General features: G+C 43.2%; 1 pseudogene across 1 annotated transcript; it reads right to left on the bottom strand.

Moving 5' to 3' along the window:
- Positions 1-477: 477 nt before the first annotated feature.
- On the bottom strand, positions 478-730 carry LOC307096495 (large ribosomal subunit protein eL42-like; annotated as a pseudogene). Its single transcript has one exon. The product of its transcript is annotated as a large ribosomal subunit protein eL42-like (transcript).
- Between the last annotated feature and the right edge of the window lie 20379 nt (positions 731-21109).

Raw genomic sequence — 21109 nt, 5'->3', positions numbered from 1 at the left:
ATTCTCTCTCCTATTGATATTGCTATTTCTCTCTTCCTCTCCTCTCCCTTCCTCTCTGAAATATATATATTTAAAAAGAACATTTATTCTGACTAGTTAGCCTGGCACCTGAAATCTGAAATTCACCAGCCCTTCAGATGGGCACATTGCTTTCCCAAAAATATTTATAGTAGGGTCTGCAGGGGTCTCGAATATCCCTGGCCAAATATCTTCCGTATTGGGGAAAGAAGCTCCTACAAGAGGAAAAATCTCCTTGTGATTTTGTCTATTTCACTTCTCTCATACATGCCAATGTAGGAAGAAGTGAGGTGGAGAGGGCACAGAAAAGGAAGGAAACTTGTACTGATCCTTCAGGGAACACCAGGCACTGGGCTAGGGGATCTGTAAAAGTTATCTTCTTTCTTTCTTTCTTTTTTTTTTTTTTTTTTTGAAGTGAACATATCAAGATTTTATTGTCATATAATAAAATATGACGCTCTAGAATTGGATCACTTGACCCTTTCTCTTCTTATCTCCTCCCAGTTCAAAATGCTTGCATCTCTTAACAGCCAACATTCTCTTAGATCTGCAGTTAGGCTCAACACATTCAAGCCTCAGCACAATCTTCTTTGTAGTTTTAGCCCTGCGCATACAGAGAATCCTTGCCCTTCTTGTACTGTGTTACTTTGTGGGGTTGATGCTTGCCACACTTCTTACAGAAAGTTCAGCGAGTTTTAGGAACGTTCACCATGTTTGCGAGCGCTATCAGCAGTGAAAGGAAAAAAGTTATCTTCTTTAATCTTCCCAATAACCATAGAGACAGTGAGTTCTATTCTGCCTATTTTGCAGACAGGTAAACCAAAGTTCTGAGAGGTTAACTTGTTCAAGGTCACATTGCTAAAAGGGATAAGCTGGCTTTAGAAGCCCAATTTTCACCCCAGCAGCCCCATAGGAAGGTTTGGGTGAGAGTAGCTCACTTTCTTTACTGGAGTTCAAAAGAATGACGCATTAGTAATCTTTAGCCACTTAATATGTGTCATATACACAAACCCCCACCAGCTCAGGAAGTCCCGGGGAAGGGAAAACTTCTAATTCAGTGGAAAGCCCACTGGATTGACCAAATGCCCTTCTCCACTCTGAGTCTGCCCACTTGTAAATGGGATTTGGACTACTTGCTTTCTTAGGTCCAATTTCTAGCTCTGAAAAATTTTCCGTGGACTCAAAGAAAGTATTACCTGAGTAATATGTGTTAAGGAAGTTATTTCAACAGCAGAGAATCCCTATCTCTGCAAGTTTTCATTTTAAACTCTTTTTTTTTTTTTTCTCATGTGCCTACTTGGTAAGAGTAGAAGGTGTTAGAGTGGGAACCTTTATTTATTCCCGGGGTGTTTTGGCATAAGCAGGACCTGCAGTGAGAGCTTCCTCTACTCAGGAGCCTCGCAGACACCTCTCTGAGGGGCAGGAACAGAGTCCTACTCAGCCTTTGCCTGCTAGGTAGAACCGGAGGTGACAGAGAACATGGTGGGAGACAGCTGGGAAGAGCACAACATTAAACGTCAAGCGATGCTGTTCTAGCGTGGGCCCCAACTCAAAGTGTGATGTTGGGCAGGACACGGTTCTTTCAGGCCTCCAGTTTCTCTGGTCTAAAAGGAGGTACTAGGGCTGAAAGATGGTTAAGGAACCTAATAGGATGGTCTGTGCATAATTGTGTAACTTTATTCACTGGTTCTAGACTTTAGTCCTTTAGAGTTGGATTTGAAAATATATCTTTTGTACCCACTTTCAGCTTCATAGGTCATTGTGGGTTAGTCTGGTCCACCTAGGAGTTAGCTGCTCTGTGGATTATCTGATTCGAGATTCAAACCCCAGGAACAGAATCAGATTTTGTTCTTTATAGAGGAAAAAGGGATTATTGAGATTATGTGAAGAACCAACTGGAAAGCACCTAGAATTAGATAAGAATAGCTCTGAGGAGATTACCCATTCATCAAGGAGGGGCTCACTGCCCTTCACATACAATCCAGATTGATCTAGATTTAACTGAGTCTTAAGAAGAACAGAGAAAGCTGCTACGCTCAGCCCTTCTCTCAGCCCTTCCTTTTGGTGCTCAGCCCAAGTCCTGAGTTTCCCAGCCTGAGAGCCTTCGGTGGGTCACTGCCAGCTGAGAGGCAGAGCTGGACAGGACCAGAGGTCTCTGGCACTTGGAAAGCATTTTCATTCAACCTGTTACGAGGTTGTAGTCCATTTTCCTGCGAAGTCTAAGAATCCTTCCAGAGTGTTCCTGACAAATGGTTGCTCCCTTTTTGTTTCAACTTTTCCAGCAACTAGAAACACATTGCTTCAAATGTGGCAGCTGGTCCCATTCTCTGAGATAGCAGTGTCTCCATAACTGGGTAAAGGATGTCATTCTATCTCATTCACTTGTATCAAGCTCCCTAAGGAAGGACTTAATTAAGGACTTCAGAAAGAATGAAAATTGTTGGCTGCAGGTAACATAAACAGACTGGTTATCTCATGTGAAAGGATACTATATTGAAGGGATATTGGAGAATCACAAACTAAGTGGGAGGCTAAAAGGATGAGCCTGGGCAATACGCAAGATGCACAGTCAAGGTCATATGTCAGAACAGTTTAGTCCACGTGTAGGTGCTCTTGTCTGCCTGACCTACAAATGTTTTCTCCATCTGCTCCTCATTCACTAAAGATTCAACATTCTGGGTGAAAGTAGGTGATTGGCTAACTTCAAGTCATGTGGTTTAGACTTAGGGAATTTATGTCAGCCATTCTTCTAAAGGGGTGACCATAAAGCTTTTGCCATTGAACTCTCTGAGCACATATATGTATATGCCTTACTGTTTTGTACCCTAATTGTGCCTTGTGCTGATGAAGTGCCCATCACCTGTCTCCATAGAGATACATGGTTCTCCTCCAAAAGACTATTTTGGAAAGGTGAAGAAATGAATTCTGCCACCAAATCCAGTTGCACCTTCCAGCTTATTAATGCCATATAGAACTTTACCTTTCTATTACCTGCACTAAAACACACCAGTATCGTTTAATGAACTCTTAAATTGGCTCTTTAAAATAGTAATGCAATCAGACTCCTCATTTGATTCATGCACAAAAATCGGCAGACAGGCTGAAAGGAAAAATGTGAATCACAGTTTAAATAGATGCTTTTCAACTGCTCTGTAAGACAAACAGATGTATTAATTAACACATACTTTAGGGCATGTTTTTTACTTAAATGAAGGAAGGAGAACAGAATATCATCTCACCCAAAGCAATAAGAAAGATTTGAACTTTGACCCCAGAAACAAAATGTCATCTTGTTTTAAAAAATGCCTGATTCTTAGAACAATGAATCAGGGGCTTAGAGTGGGGTTCTGAGGTCCTGAACAGGCCAGAGAAATGATCTCTGGATTTATGTAACAGGGAAGCTGTTGTCTAAGAGGCATAGAAGAAGTAGATTACAGCCTTAGTAATGTGAGGGAAAGCCTTGAAACACAGATATGTCTGAATAAATCCAGTAGTCATAGAGCTAAGACATTTTAAAAGGTCTTTAGAAACACAAGTGTGCTCTTATGTGGCCAGAACCTAAGTATAATAAGATTTAGACTGAGGGTAGAGGTGAAATTCTGGATGTACATGGTATTATGTTAACTGTTATGGAGATACTAGAAATGACAGGGTCCAAAAAAAAAAAAATGACAGGATCTCTGCCTTGTAGATTTAAAGGGATCACACAGACACAGGCATGAATTTTATGTAGCACTAGAGGCCCGGTTGAGGGTTCCTCAGTCAGCACCCTTGCGCAGTCCCTTAGTGCTTGGGGAATATCCCACTGATGATGGCTTAGGCCCGGAGGGAGCCGGCCTAAGCCGTCAGTCGGACATCCTTAGCGCTGCCATGGAGGTGGGAGAGGCTCCCGCCACCGCTGCTGCACTCACCAGCCATGAGCTTGGCTTCTGGCTAAGCAGCACTCCCCCTGTGGAAACACACTGACCACCAGGGGGCAGCCTCTGTGTTGAGTGTCTGCCTCCTGGTGATCAGTGCGTGTCACAGCGACTGGTTGTTCTGCAGTTTGGTCAATTTGCATATTAGCCTTTTATTATATAGGACTAGTGTTCCCGTTGCAGGAAAAATCCTGCAATAGGGTTTCCTGCTGCACTCTACCCCACCCTGCCTGCTCTCCTCCCTTGTCCCCCGCCCCCGCGATCTCCGCCAGCCCCCCTGCTTTTCTAACTTCTCCGCCAGCCCGCTCTCCTTCCTTCTTCCCTGGCCCCGCCTCCGCTCCTCCCTTCTCCCCCGGCCCACCTTCTCTGCCAGCCCGCCTGCTTTTCCCTTCTCCCCCAGCCCCGCCTCCGCTCTTCCCTTCTCCCCCGGCCCCGCCTCCGCTCCTCCCTTCTCCCCCGCCCCGCCTTCTCCATCAGCCCCCCTGCTTTTCTAACTTCTCCGCCAGCCCGCTCTCCTTCCTTCTTCCCTGGCCCCGCCTCCGCTCCTCCTTTCTCCCCTGGCCCCGCCTCCGCTCCTCCCTTCTCCCCTGGCCCCGCCTCTGCTCCTCCCTTCTCCCCCGGCCCCGCCCCTTCTCCCCCAGCCCCGCCTGCTCAACTTCCTTCTCCCCCGGCCCCGCCTCCGCTCCTCCCTTCTCCTCCTCCTGGCTTGCTTGCTTCTCTGCAGCTTTGCTCCCTTCTGCAGCTCTTGGCTTCTTTATACGCTGTTGCGATATGCAAATTAGCCGCCATCTTTGTTGGGATAATTTGCACATTCATCCTGATTGGTTGGTGGGCGTGGCTTGGCTGGTGGGTGTGGCTTGGGTGTAGTAAAGGTGTGGTCAATTTGCATATTTGTCTATTATTAGATTAGATGTTTTCTCATTATGGTAAATCAGTGTGTTTATTTTCTTTTTAAGTGTTTGTGTTCCCTGTCAATGCGGGAGACATGTTATTTTTATATGTTTATTGATTTTTAGAGAGAGAGGAAAGGAGAGGGAAAGAGAGAGAGAGAAATATCAATGTGAGAATGAAACATCGATCAGCTGCCTCCTGCATGTCCCCTACCTGGGATCAAGTGTCCAACTCAGGCATGTACCCTGAGCAGGAACCGAACAGGCAACCTTTTGGTGCCAGGAACACACCCAACCAACTGAGCCACCCCACCCAGGGCTGGTGTGTTGGTGTGTTTATTTTCACTAAAGGATGAGAAGAACACTTTTCCTTAGAATGATGATCATGTGGCTCTTTCTTCCTAAACTTCTTTGGCGCCCAGCCCCACCCATCTTGGGTAATTATTTGTAGGTTGATCTTATCTTATTGGACTTTGGGCATGAGAAAAGAACTATGTCCCATTCCTTTCTTTTTCTTTTCCCCACAATGCTTGCCTAGCACAAAGAGGATTCTCAGTGTGTGCATGCTGAATGAATGAATCATGAAACAGAATAAAGAAGACATAGGGCTTCTTGTAGTCTTGGAAGAATTCTACCAGATCACTCTAGACAAGCTGTGTGAACCTGGAAGGTAAATTCATGTCTCTGGGGCTTTCCTATAAAATGAACGGGAAAAGTGTTGGCTAGATTGGAGATAGTAAATAAGTTTCACTTTACATACCTGCTAAGGTTGGTAGTGGCTGAATTGAGCTCTGATTTGAGAAGACTTTGAAGGCCACATCTGGGCTTTGTCAAGAAGAGACCTGTGATCGATTAGCTGTGCCTCATGGGCACTGGAGTATCAAGTGGTTGCAAGTGTTTTCTCTCAGCCACAAAATATGTGCATCTAGGATCTTTTCACTCTTACTCAAATCAGGAGCTTCAATGGGAAAATAAGATAGAGATGACCAAGGAATCGGTCAACTTCTCTGGGCTCTTAGATTGGAGGCTCTTTTTGGCCAGATTACACACATCTTTCAAGGGTGGCAGGTTGTTGCAGGACATTTTGAATCTTCTATGCATCTGATAACCCATATGCTCTGCTCACCTCTAGGTTGTTGTATTTGCTTTGTTTTAGAGAATGAGGAAGTAATTAATTTGTAAAAGAACAACATTAACAGAATGTCAAAGGTAAGGAGGAGTCATTCCTAGTCCTTCCATGTAAATATCTTCTTACCTCCAGGCAGTTCCCTGAAAAACTCATGTTTATCAAGTATGCAAGTAAAACTGAGTAGGGGGGACTGTGGGATTGTCTAGATTTCCAAATGCAGACTGATGAATCCTGATGTGCCTACTAACAACCATATCATATGCCAGTTTTAGATATAGCTTCCAAGGTCCTATCCTAGAAAAAATGAGTCAAAATCTTGATTCAGGAGGAATATGTATGCTAAAAAATTTCCAGGATGATTCTGACAAGAAGCCAGGATTGGAAAGCACTGTTTTTGATGGCTGAATCATAGTCTAAAAGTTTCTGTAAAAGGTAAACAAACAAGATAAAGTGTCAGAGACAAATGTAAATCCCTCAACTTTACATAACAAGAACTGGGAGAATCTAAGCTGACCAGCATGTGTAATAAATCTCTGGTATTTGTGTGAATGTAAGCTCAGGAGGAACTAACTCTGAGACATAGCCTCCCAAAACAGTCACAGTGATATTAGGCTGAATGCGTACCCATGGGAGATCCAGAGCAGGAGAGATTACCCTTTCCTAGTTTGTACTCTCAGAAGACAACTGGATTATGTTCTTGATTTAATAGTAACAATTGTTACATTTAGTAGTAGTATTTAGTAGCAGTAATAATTTTTGATGTAGCACTTCATCATTTACAGGCTTTCTATGTCCATTTTAAATATATTTTTATTGATTTCAGAGAGGAAGGGGGAGAGAGAGAGAGAGAGATAAAAACATCAATGATGAGAGAGAATCATTGATTGGATACCTCTTGCAAGCCCCACACTGGGGATCTAGCCTGCAGCCAGGGCATGTGCCCTTACCAGGAATTGAACCAGGTTTATAGGTCGGTGCTCAACTGCTGAGCCATGACAGCCGGGCCTGTGTCCATTTTATTTACTCTAAATAAAAAGTTCAGTCCGGCTGTGTGGATGGAATATGGTTCATTGGTGGATATACAGCTCAAACCTAGGTCTTTTATCGACAATTTCCATGTCATGATTGACAATTTGAAGAATTTACAGACCAGGAAACTAAGATAGATGAAAAACATTCTCATTAGAAGAAAGAGTCCCTTATCCTGGGAAGAGTTAAGGCCTTCCCTGTTGTCTCCAAAGTCTGGTGGGTTTCCATGGGGAAAGAGAGAAGAGACTTGCCATAGGAGGCCTCAGAGGACAGACCTGGCCAGTGGTAGAAGTCACAGGGAGACAGACCTTAACCCAGACCCAATATATTTCTTTTATTCAAAGTTCTCTAAGGTGCAATAGGCTGTCTTCAGGCAGAGGCTGGAAAACTCTTTATCAAGAATGTCCAGGTAAGAAGTTTGGACTTGGTGACTTCAGAGGTCCTAGAAGGAACCCGGGTTTGGTGTGAAACCCAGGACCATCCAATTTTTTGATGATCAAGGTTATAAGAACAGCTCATCTGGAGGTAGAAATTGTGAGGGAGAATGGTTACCTCAGATGTGGAAGCTTCCACTCTATGCCCAATTGGCTAAGAATCTCCCCCTTTTGCCCTTTGGCCAGTATTGGAGAACCCCATGTGTTAGGCTGAGCTAAAACACTGGGGGCAGCCTGATTTCCCTTATGCTTTAGGCAACCACAGCCTCTTAACTTTTACAGCTGTTCGGTGACTCTGATTTAGTCATTGAACCACTAATCCCCAGAGCTAGAGGACACTTAAAGGCCATCTGGTCCAACCTGCTTACCTTGTAGATGGGAAAGCAGAAAGTGAAATATGTGACTCAAATCACAAATACCATTAAATATTAGGGTTGGAAGAGGGTCTTAGAAAACCTCTGGTCATGCCCCTTTATTTTCCTGAGACCTGAGAAGGGGAGTGACTGCCTATGATCACAAAGTCAGTTAAGACATGGCTATGGCAGTCCCTTATCTCTCAACATGGCGATCTTGTTGGTTACACATCCCACCTCCTGCTTTTCCCTGAGAATCTGTTCTTCCTATCTATCCCACTAGAGACAATGCCTTTAGCCATAGGATGGAGAGTGGCTAGAGCTGAGCTCACAGAGGGCCAGCCCTGTCATGTACAGCACTACCTTCACTCTAAGCTGGGCCTTGGGGAGGTGTGCAACATTAGCATGGCTACAAGCAGAGTTCTCTAAGCATGCAGAAAAGTAGTATAAGTATTTTATAAGCTGTCACATCACTGAGGTTTCAAATAAACAGACTACACATTTTTGGAGTAATTCTACATATTAATCCTTCCCTGGTTTAGTTTTGTGTGTATTTGGGTATTGGAGACCAGAGTTGGTATTATGGGTGGAACATAGAACTTGGAATAGAATAGAATTTATCCTTATAATAGCTGAGAATTTTTATTTTTTATTTATTTATTTTTTAATTTCTTTATTGATTAAGGTATCACATATTTGTCCTCATCCCCCCATTCCCATCCCACACCCCTCCCCATGGATGCCCCAACACCCTGTTGAACTTAACCATTGGTTAGGCTCATATGCATGCACACAAGACCTTTGGTTGATCTCTCCCCCCTTCCCCCACCCTCCCCTATCCTCCCTCTGAGGCCCGATAGTCCGATCGATGCCTCCTTGTTTCTGGTTCTGTTGTTGTTCATCAGTCTATGTTGTTCATCATTTCCCCTAGATGAGCGAAATCATGTGTCACTAGAGATATACTTATAAGAATTGAATGTGAGATGAGCAATAATAGTTATGCTGACAGGCAAATGAATCAGTCTATAGTGAGTTTCTTTCTGGACCAACAGTTCTTTTGAGACCCAATATCAATGTCCACCAGTTCCTTATGAGTACATGTCGGCACTGACCCCTCAGCTCTGGATGGTGGACAAATGGTGATAATGCAGGTCCGACTCCCTCTGGTTTGGTCTCGGCCGGACCCAGGGGCATGGCTTCACCCGGATCCAGGGGCCCACGGCCTCACCCAAACCCGGGACCCAGCCTCACCTGGATCCAGGGGCACACGGCCTCGCCCAGACCCAGGATTCAGCTTCACCCGGACCCAGGGACGCATGGCCTCACCCGGACCCAGGGGCGCGTGGCCTATCCCAGGCCCAGGACCCAGCCTCACCCGGATCCAGGGGCACACGGCCTCGCCCGGACCCGGGATCTAGCTTCCCCCGGACCCAGGGGCACGTGGCCTCTCCCAGACCCAGGGTCGCGTGGCCTCACCCGGATCCAGGGGCCCACGGCCTCACCCGGACCCGGGACCCAGCCTCACCCGGATCCAGGGGCACACAGCCTCGCCCAGACCCAGGATTCAGCTTTACCTGGACCCAGGGGCGCATGGCCTCACCCGGACCCAGGGGCGTGTGGTCTCTCCCAGACCCAGGGTCGATAGCTGAGAATTTTTAAATGAAGTGAGTAGAGAAATAGCATTTGGCAATCCCCCGCCCTCCCCCACACACACACCCTCCACTCCTTCCCTCCCTTTCTTCTTTTTTTCCTTTCTTTCCTCCTTCATCTTCCAACTCTGGGCTGCAGGTGTTTATCAAATGAGCAATGAGTGTCCTCACTCTAAGAGCTAGTGTGTATCTCTCTAACGTAAGGATGCTCTGTTCTGCATTTCAGCCTCTTCGCCCATCCAAGAACACAACTCTAGAGAATGCAACGCAGACACTTTCCTTTGTGAAAGTCTATACCCAAGGCCAGTGCAAAATCCCTCTTAAGTATGACTAGCAAACTCATTTTTTTTCTGAAGTTATTGTTGCTGCAAGGCTTAACATTTGTAGTAACAAATACCAGAGGTTACCAAACGCCTGTCCTGTCTGTTTCAAAATTCTTCTTTGCAATTGTTCACTGCTCTGAGAAATTTTCCTTTCTCCACTGGAATTTTCCATTGAGTACTCTATCTAAAGGTGAATTTTTCTAGTGAGGAAATTCAAATATCCCATTTGCAGGTTTTGTTTTTTTTTTCTTTTTAATGATGACTATGTTTGCCATTTTTAGCTAGAAAAAAATTCCCAAACCAGACGACCCAACTCTCTTACATCTAAGTACCCTAGGAAGTGACTCTATGGTAAAAAAACAAAAAACAAAACACACACACACACACACAAAAACACACAGGTTTCCCCAAATGTACTCAAGAAAGAAGTGTTTGTCACCTCCTGAGAGAATGGAATGAATTTGAAAAAACAGGGGCCCCCTTGTGATGGAGGACCTGGGCTCATCTACTATTTCTCCTCTTTATAACCTAGACTGCCTTTTTCAAGCTGTGTAGCCTTGAGTAAGTGACTTAACCTCTCTGTAACTCACTTGTGGATAAGACTTCTACAGAATGCATTAGTCTTGTAAGGAATAAATGAGTTGCTGGATCTAAAGCATAATTAGAGGGTTTCCCTGGTAACAGAAGAGTGAAGCAGAGGCCTGGAAACTGGAGTGAGGTGTGTTTGTGGGAGACAGGGTAAGGAGAAGAGAGGGCGTCTGATCTGGCCAGGTTATAAAGAACAGGTAGGCAGGAGGAGGTCAGGCCTGGCCAGACCTGCTTGGGAACATCAAGCTTAACTGAGGCTGCATCAGAAAGCTGGACTGCCTCTTCTCAAATGAAAAGTGGAATTCACAACTGGGAGTAAGGGGTGGGGTCAATTAAAATTTTAAAAATTAAACCATATAACAAATTTCCAGAATTCAAAAGAGCATTGGCCTGGAAGATAGGAGATCTCGACTTTGTCTCAGCATGCTAGGAACTACTATTTAACTGCAGGGAGGTAACAATTTTTATATGGCTTAATTTCCCTGTTGCTCAATAAAAGGAAGAGGGGCCAGATTGCTAGAATATCTCTGGCTTCTGATTTGTGTGCATTCTTGTTAGTGCTTAATAAGAAGAGAAAAGAATTATGCTGAATTGTAATGAAAGAAAGGTAGATTGAAAGATAGAAAGAAAAAAAAAGGAAGGATGGAAGGAAGAAAGGAAGAAAGAAAGCCTTACGATTTGATAGAGCTAATGAACTCTGCACTATTTCTAGCAATTCCTGGCAAATGTTTCATAACAGTAGCAGCTTGCTTACCCCTTATGAAATATTTGTAGAAAAAGAGGTACAGATTGTAAGCAGGAAGACACTCAAGATGTTGAATATCTTTGAATGTCTGATAAGAAAAGGGAAATGGGGAAAATGGCATTTGATGTTAATTTATTCACTCAGTAAACACATGTCAAGTGCACACTATAGCCTGTGTACCAGCCGACATGAAAACCACTTGATTTGGGTCTTCAAGAAGTCACAATTTAGAATAGGAGACAGGCACATAGTAAAAACAATCCACTCTATAGACTTAGTGAAACAAGAGCTGAAGAAAGAATTTATCCTAACTGGGGAGATTAGGAAAGGCTTCATACCAGGTGACATTAAACCAGGCCTTAAATAATGAGTAAGGTTGTGTTAGATTTTGAATGAGGAAAAGGGGGCATTCCAGGCTGAGTTAATGACATGAATAAAGGATTGCAAATGGGAAAGTCTGGGTTTTTTTTTTTTTTTTTTTTTTTTTTTTTTAGGGCATGGAGCTAGTCCATGTTGCTGAAACACAGAAGCCTGGGAGATCTGAGAGAAGGGACTAGGAAGGTAGAATTTGTCTGTTTTGTTTTTGTTTTCATTATAATTTACTTTCCTAATGGTTCTTATTAGAGGATTTTATCCAACATTCATTTGAGGGACAAAGAACCATTAATAAGATGCTTGGGAAGATGATGTCAATGTTTAGTAACCCAGTTAATGTGTGATCTGCATGTTTGGAGTACAGAGGCACATGAAAATTGCTGATATTCTTAAGAAATAGATCTTGGTTTTTATTCTTTGGCTTGTTATTAATAGTAAGAAGTCTAGTGTGCTCAGAATGACAGATTGGGAACTCAGTGATTGGGGTTTGGGCATTTGGAGAAGTCAATTGATATCTCTAGGTCTCACTATATGGTCTCACCTGGAGTAAGTTAAGGGTAATTTTTAAAAATAAAGATTCTGTGACCACATATTCAAAGCTTATCTGACCCCATCACGAACCAACTCTATGACCTTAGGCCCAATAAACTGATCTTTGTTTTCTTAGCTTCTTCCTCAGAAAACTGTGGAGGTGCTACAGTGCCCTGAGTCACTGTGGGAGGCCCATGGTAGGGGTGTGAGGAGCAAAGGTGCAGGAGTCATGCGCCAGGGTTTCAGGGAGATGCTTCAGATAACTCAGGTAGATCTTGGGCTCGCATAGACCTGCATGTAGGCCTGTTCTCCTTATTCTAAGAGTAGTTATAGAACTGTCAGAGCATAGCAGGGAAATTAAATAAGGTCATAAACATGTAATAAAAACTGTAATAAGACTATAAGAAAGTGAGTATATGTGATTGTTTTAAAATTAGTTTACAAGCACACACAGAGTATATTTAATCAAAATACAAGTTTACTAGCCAAATCACATATATTTAGTACAAAATTCACCTATAGTGCAACAATCAGAAAAATCTAGGACGGGAGATCAGAAGGAGTATAAAACTTTTCTTGAATGATTTAAGATGCAAAAGCACATGTTCAGGTTTAGTTTAAGACCTAGATTGGATAACATTTCAGAAACTGTCCCTTCCACATGAAGGCTGAGCACAGAACAGGCCAGGCCTCTGAGAAGATCCACTCTCCCTTGGAGCAATTCTCAAGTTTGAAAGTTTTTTTTGTTGTGTGGAGCCAATTTGTTACCTTGACTGTTGAATTCTCAGAAATTCAGAATGGAAGCACCCTTGGAGTTCACCTAAGTTCACCCCATAGAATGCAGAAACACCTTCTACAACCCAGCTCCTTGCCTGGGTGTCTCCTGATCTCTACCAGATTAATTTCCCTTATTGATTTCTCAGCGCTCAAGAAGAAACCTATGCTATTAGTGAACAGGTCTAATTGTTAAAAAAGATGAGACTCTTTCTTGGCAGTGATCCTGGTTCTCTGAGACCACTATTGACTCTGTGGTCTGAGGCCCAATTAATCCATATTTGAAATCTTAACATTACAAAGCAAGTCTGATCTGACTTTGATTTGTTTACCCTTCAGACACATAAAATGCCAGAATTATCTGCTTTGTTTTCTAGCTAATTATCCCCAGTTATTTTAGGCATTCTGCAGTTCACCGTTTTCTCAAAATCCTTCTTCGTTTTGAGTCATACTCTCTTTTCATTGACCTACATTTTGAGGGGTATTGAATTTATCATTCACCTTTAACTTGAGGTATATATAAAATTCTCTATGGATAAGCCTTGGCTAATTATACTACTTAATATTTGCATCAATGGTGGGGGGGTATCAGAAAGAGAGAATTATTGCCTGAATTACTATGATAAGAATTTAGGTGAAATACTGACATTTTGTGAGAGGTCATATGCTTCTATGAGTACAAAGCAGAAGACATAGGTATCAGCAAATAGATAATCTTGGGTCTGCTACTTAACCTTCCTATGCCTTGTTTTATTTCAACTCTTAAGATATGGACAATATCATCCTCAAGATAGAACTGTTTTGAAGGTCAAATAAGCTACTATGTGACAGTGCCTGGCTTATGGAAACTGTTCCATAAACGTTAGATGAAGTCAAGTAAAGTAGAATTTAAATTCAGTCTGACCCTTAAATTACAGAAGTTGATATGAATATGCAGGATGAATGTGCTTCATTGAGGGAAAATGACTTCTCTGACAGAAGAAGAGTAAACAACTATTACACAAGATAGAGGAAGACTGTTTATGCTTTAAATAAATATCATAGTACCATACAAATATCAGAAGGCATTATGTAGAGAAAGCAAAAATTGAAAATCAGCATAAGTTAAATACTACTTAGTGATACATTATTATCAAAATTTTATAGGGCTTGTTTACAATTCTTTGTCTCAACTATGTAACTTAAGCAAGACCGTATACCCGGAGCCTCAATCTTCTAGTGTGCAAAATCTAGATGTTTGGAAGAAGTTATCTCTAGTACCCCATCCAGCTCTAAAATTCTCAGACTCTAGCATTTTTAACTCAATGTAAAAACTCTTGGATTAAAAAACAACAACAAAGAACCTCAAACCCACTGCATTTATGTGCAATGAGAATTAGGAAATGCTACGGAAGAGTTATCTCAATATGGGTCACCAGGCATCAAAAAAGATATTACTGTAAAGGTGGGGTGTGGGGGTGTGGGGTGTGAATAGTTTTTTTTTTTTTTTTCCATTCCCATTGAAGACAAAAGCAAGTGTACTTAAATTGCATAAGGGAGGTCTTTCCGTCTACCTGGGGTGTGTAACCCAGAAATAGTTACCAAAGAGAACTTGGGAAATCAGGTCCTTAGAAACAGCCAAGTAAAGGGTTTCAGCAAATGGCTCCGTGAAGGTCTTTGCAGCCCATCGGCTCTCAGACACACCTATGTGCTAGGTGGGCTGTCAGGCCCCTCGCAGCTCTGTATCCTGACCTGCTTCTGGTTCCCCTCATTCCCACTCAATGTTACTAGGGAGTGTGACTCAGAGCCAAAGGGGTGTGCTAGATTCCTAGTTGCTCAATGTTTTATTACTAGCAATTAGGTGACATTGTGTGGTGCTAATGTGCTTTACAATGAGTTTTATTAGCTGCTTCTTGTAATTATTTTGAAGCACATTTGCTATTTCCCCATTTTTTAAGTTGGGAATGTTGACACCCAGAAAGATGAGAACAAATTCAGAGATGGCACTGAAATGCATAACCTCCCAGGCATGAGCCTTTAACTTGGCCTTATATCCATGTCACATAGTAAGTCCTATTAAGTCCTAATAGTTCCCCATTTAACAAACATGAGAACTGAGACATGAGGGTATGAGTGGCAGGAAGTGGATAATCTGCATACCAGAGGACTTTCCCATGCATATCCCAGAGATAGAAAGGGAATATAGGTAGTCCAGCCGAATGCTGTGAACATTTAGTGTCACCAGAATCATTGTGATAGAGGTAAAGATGGTCTTTGGCCTGTGGCCAGGTTTGTGAGCTGGGTGCCTGGGACCATGGAACTGTGGGAATATGTTCAACACACCCTTCCTTGACAAACCCAGAGTGGCTAAGGAAAAGATGTGATGCAGGACTGGTATTCAGAGAACCTGGACTTCAGTCCTAGCAATGCTGTTAAACTTGCTGTGGGAATTTGGGCAAGCCCCTTCCTTTCTCTGTGCTGAGGCAAGTCTGTCTACAGGTGTTGGGGAGCAGGAGTTGTGGTCAATTCTTAGGTGAACAACCTCTTTCTGCTCCCATGGCAGTGAGTGATGTGTGGATGCTTCTGTGGCCAGTTGCTCTTGCAAGGTGGGTTTCACAGCCTCTGGAGGATCATGAGTAACAACATCATTCAGGGTTGTCTGAGCACATCCAGCACCACCAGGCCTGGCAATGCCATGTACAGAGTGGATATTCAGCGAGTGTCTGTTACAGGAATGCATTGGGCTCAGCTATGGGCAACAGATACCTGAAAAACAATGGTTTGGACAAGATAGAAGTTTATTGCTCTACCACTGTGGTACAGAATAATGGCCTCACAAAAGATGTCCATGTCCTAACTCAATCCTGAACCTATGAATATTTTAGATTGCATGGAAAAGTTGAGGCAAGTGGGGTTAAGCTTGCTAATAAACTGACACTAAAATCTGGAGGTAATCCTGTATTCGATAGGTGGGCCCAATGTAATCTCAAGGATCCTTATAGGAGGAAGAGGGAATCTGAAGAAAGAATCGGAGTCATGGCAGCATGAGAAGGATTGGTGCAACGTTGCTGGCTTTAAAGGTAGAAGAGGACCGTGATCCAAAGAATGTGGGCAGCCTCTAGAAACTGGAAAAGACAGGGAAACATATTTTCCCTTAAGCCTCCAAAAGGGGATCCACCCTGCTGATATTCTGATCTTAGACCAGTGAGATCCCTGTCAGAATTCTGATTTACGGGACTGTAAGATATAACAAAAAAAATTGTGCCGTTTTAAGCCATTGAGTTTGTGATAATTTGTTAAAGCAGAAATTAGAAACTAATACAAATTACCTAAATAACATCTGAGTTAGGCAGCCTGAGATAGGGAGCTAGAATCCCATGGATCAGACATAGATTCCTTCTCTCTTGTTGCTCTACTGATTTGCCTTCATTTGCAATGTCACCCCAAGGACTAAGATGGCTGCTGTGGGAACTCCAACCATTACATCTGCAGTCTGAGTAGGAGAAACGATGAAAAGAGGAAAAGTGTTCCCCCTACGCAGAGATTCTGGAAATCACACATACATTTGCTGACTTCTCGCTGACTAGGACTTAGTCATATGGGCATACCAAGCTGCAGGAGAGGCTGGGAAATTCAGCTGACTGATTTTGTGTCCAGTCAGAAACCAGGGTAGTTATTAAATAGGAGACGCTGGATGCATAATAATGCCAGTCTTCTCTCTCTCTCTCTCTCTCTCTCTCTCTCTCTCTCTCTCTCTCTCTCTCTCTAAAACAGGTTTTTAAAATATAATTTTTAAAAAAATATATTTTTTATTGATTTCAGAGAGGAAGGGGGAGGGAGAGAGAGATAGAAACATCAATGATGAGAGAGAATCATTGGTTGGCTGCCTCCTGCACACCCCCTACTGGGGATTGCCTGCAATCCAGGCATGTCCCCTGACTGGGAATCAAACCTGGGACCCTTCAGTCCGCAGGCTGATGCTCCATCCACTGAGCCAAACCAGATAGGGCTAAAACAGGTTTTTTAAGGATCTTGAGTTCTACTCTCAAAACCTGACTTTGATGCACAGTGAAAAAGCCCGTGATGGCCAGTGTGTCATTTACCTGTATCCAACCCTTTCTTCTTGTCCTAACACAAACTCTCAGCATTCTTCTCCACTTAGCTGCCTTTGAGAGCTTATTGCTCTCTACCTTGTCTGCCCCTGTCTTTGTTCAGACAGAGGCGCAGCACCTCTTGCCTAGATTCCCTCTGAAGCATAACGTGCTCTGTTGAAGTAGATGAAGGAGGTATAATTATCCCCAACAAAGAATGAATCAGAATCATTCTGAATAAGAAGTCCAAGTGTGTGCGTGTGTGCGTGTGTGTGTGTGTGTGGGGGGGGAGTTCAACACATTTTGGTAAAGCTCCTAAAGTGATTCTAATAAGAATGCCTTCTTACCCCCATCTTCTGCCCCTGCTCCCGATGAGGGCTACAGTTACTTTCTTTCTTGTGTACAAGTTATTTGTGTGTGTGCCTTTCTCTGCCCTCCTAGACTAAACCCTTAAAGTACTGAATTGTGTCAAACTCCTCTCTGTACTTCTAGCCTCTGGCAACTTGGACGTGTCTAGCATTCAAGAAGTGAAAGACGGACGAATGAGATGCTAGGAAGGAGTGCATGCTGTAAATCAGGAAACATCGTTTTCTTCTTTTGCCCAGAGCCAAGGAATATTTAGAAAGCCCAACCTCTTGCCTCTGCAAGAGAGCGCGCTTTTGATAAAGAGAATGCTTGCATATATATATTTTTAAAAAGTTTCAAAGCAAAGGCCAAACGTTTCATAAAGGAAGCGGATGGGCCTTGCAGGTAGGGTTCACAGACTGCACGGGATGCTTTCAACTGCCTGCACTCAAATTGGTGCTAGGGGCTAATGTCTCAGTCGTCTTGCCTCATTAGAAGGGCTTTCTCGTTCTAAGACGTGTTTCAGGAAAAGAAGAAAGAGAAATGAAGGGGAGATAAAAAGACAGCTGCTAAGTCACCAGTGGAGGGACATAGGTCTAAAGATGAAGAATGTCGCTGAAGAACTGACGGATCCATCTGACCTTTTATCTCTCTTTATGGCTACTCCACACTCCCCTGTTAAGCTTCATTTCCTAGTAGGATCCTTCCAGAGAAAGGAGCTTGCCTTTCTTTCGCCTCCCCTAAGCTTTGCAAAGGCATTTCTGATCTCTTTAGCTAGATTAGCTGAGCAGGGCCACGACCTCTCTCTTTCCTGCTGCTCTGAGGAAGAACTGAAAGCAGAGAAGGTGACAGGCAGGTGAACCTACCTTACAATGGGAGTGGGGAGTGCTTTGTCCAGATTAGCATCCCAGAGAGTTGCAGGCTCTCCTCCCTGATTCTGGCCTCACTCTGGTTCACAGAGGCAGCCTGAATCAGATGCTGTGGGCATGCAGGGAAGAAAGGGAGAAATAGTATTGTAGTGGAGTTACCATTCCACACACTGAGAGGGCAGAGGAAGGGTGGCAACACTATAAGTAACAACAAACAGTGGATAATCCCAAATCCACATACATAGACATTTTTGGAAGCCTTGCACAGAACTGGCTGGGACTCTGAAGGAAACTGGCTTGGGAAAAAACATTGTTAATGATTTCCCCCAAAGTGGGTAAGAATTTACCCAGTTTTTTGGACAAAATATAATTGTGTCATTGTAATATTCTTTCTACTTCCTACTGCTGAAAGAACACTTAATTTGAGGTTGTTTGGCTGTTGGTGCATTGGTTTTAAACTCAATTCCCTCCACCTCTCCACCCCCCAGGGAATAACACAGTTAAAAGGCAGCTCAAAGCGAGCCAAAAGGAGCTGTGATGATCTGCTCCAGGAGCTCTGGCCACACCATGAATTATTGGGCACCCTGGACCTTTCTCTTTCGAGTCATTGACAAGTGGAGGGAATGTCTAGTTTTTAAAACTGTCGCTTAGACTCTGGCCAGTGTAAATGTGTAGGCAATGTCAAATTAACAACAAAATCATCCCCTCCTCATGGGGATATGATGAGGTGGCAAAAGTAGGACTTTCTTAGAGAAATGACTCAACAGAGGCATTGGGCCAGGGAGATGTATACGCACCACACAGACACCACTCCTCCAGCAAAGGTTGTTAGAGGCGTGCTCTAATAGAAACACAAGCCTCTCAAAAGAACCTACAAGGAACCCTCTATCCTGTCTATGGACATACACCGAGCCTGGAGTGACTTCTCATTAGGAGATGAGGGATGAGAAAGAGCCCCAATATGGGCTCTTTAAAAAAATTCTATTATGCAAAAGAAGGAAAAAATGCACTCATGATGCTGAAAGAAGACACACATTTGGAAAGACTTACGGTGGCACGCAGGTCTGAAGTCATTCCTGATATGCAACCTTCTTTTAAAAATATATATATATTTATTGATTTCAGAGAGGAAGGGAGAAGGAGAGAGAGATAGAAACATCAATGATGGTGATGGAGCCTGCAACCTGGGCATGTGCCCTGATCAGGAATTGAACCATGACCTCCTGGTTCATAGGTCAATGCTCAACCACTGAGCCACGCTTGCTGGGAAGATATGCAATCTTCTTGCAAATAGCTGTGAAATCTGAAGCCAGCCCCTGCAGAGAGGCCGATAAAATCACTTGAGTTGGAATGTAGCTGCTTTCACTGGACAAGCACCTTGCTCTTGTAGGTGCCCTTCATCTTCAGTCTTGACTCTACCATCCCTGGAGCACAGACCCAATACTCATGGTCCAAGATGGTGGCCAGAATTCCAACATCATGTTAACGTTCCAGAAAACATAAAAATGGTTACTGAGCTGGTCATTACTAAGTGATACTGATTACTCAATAAGTGGGACCACACTTCTAAGCAGCCTTAGAAACTGTATCTAAAGGTTATCCATTCATGGGGGGAGAAAAGAGAAGGAGTTTACCTCCTGGCTTATGTTGCCCATTGGTTAGAACCATGGTCAGCAAACTGAGGCTTGTGAGCCACATGTGGCTCTTTGGCCCCTTGAGTGTGGCTCTTCCACAAATACCATGGCCAGGGCGAGTCTATTTTGAAGAAGTGGCGTTAGAAGAAGTTTAAGTTTAAAAAATTTGGCTCTCAAAAGAAATTTCAATCGTTGTACTGTTGATATTTGGCTCTGTTGACTAATGAGTTTGCTGACCACTTGGTTAGAAGATTACTCCACAGAATGTTTAATCCCCTGCACTTCTAGCCTGTGCATGCATATTTTGGTATACTGACCTGGTCCTGCACCAGTGTTCATAAGAAAGCCCTGGGATAGGACATAGGCAGTGTTCAGTGTGAATAAGAGACTGTCAATTTGAACCTATGTAGTTCACCAGAATCTACATAAAACTGAAACAAGAAACATGTGAGTCCAAGGGGCTCTGCCCTGGTATAAGGGGTGGACTGTATTAGACATCTACTATGCACCCCCTGCATATCTGTTCTTTCTCTTTATTATCTGCTTCCCATACTACAATAGGAAATAATCTTTGTAAGAAATAGATGTTCTCAGTTTTTTTTTTCTTTTTATGAGGGGAGATACATTTCAATCAGTCAGATCTTCTTCAACATGATCTTGAAGCCATAATTCAGACTTGTTATATTTCTCTTTAACTAGTCTTTCTGAATTTTCCTCTCCTTAGCCAGCACTTCAGCTGGTCTGGTTTGTATGCCCGGTGGAGTGACCAGTTACATATCTCACTTTAACATCACAATATAATCTCCAGCCACACTCATGCTACCACTGGCTTTGTTCAGATCTGCTTCTTCTCTTTCTTTAGCTATAGCAATGAGCTTTTAACTGATCTCCCAAGCTTAGATCTCTTCAACTCTCCATTTCATACACACATCTATTACTAGGTGAAAATTTTACAAAACTACAGCCTGGTCTATATGATCACACACACACACACACACACACACACACACACACACACACACACACACGGCTCCATATTATATCTGAACTTTTTAGCTGCACATTTAAGACCCTTGTTAATTATGATCTGACCCCTACCAGATTCCCTAGCACTATCTCCTCTTTCAGCACTCTATCTAATCCTATCTTCGCTAATCCCAGGTAACTACTCTGATTCTATGCTTTCCTGTTATCATGCCCTTTCTCATGCTGTTCTTATTACACATGTGCGTATTCAAACTCTACTTATCTTCCAAAACCCAACACAATGAAGATGCTTACTCAAGTGAGGACTGAAGGATAGAGTCAGTTCAAAATTGAGGAGAAGACATCCGGGGCCATCCCAAGGCAAAAAGGGAGGTCGGTCAATAGCCAGTTTAGGCACCCCTTGCTGGGTATCCAACTCTCTCTAACACCTTAATCATAATGTTCTTCTT

Source organism: Cnephaeus nilssonii (assembly GCF_951640355.1).
Source record: "Cnephaeus nilssonii genome assembly, chromosome: 3".
Lineage (NCBI taxonomy): Eukaryota > Metazoa > Chordata > Mammalia > Chiroptera > Vespertilionidae > Cnephaeus > Cnephaeus nilssonii.
The sequence above is the reverse complement of the archived record's forward strand: the minus strand, read 5'-3'. Positions and strand labels throughout refer to the sequence as shown.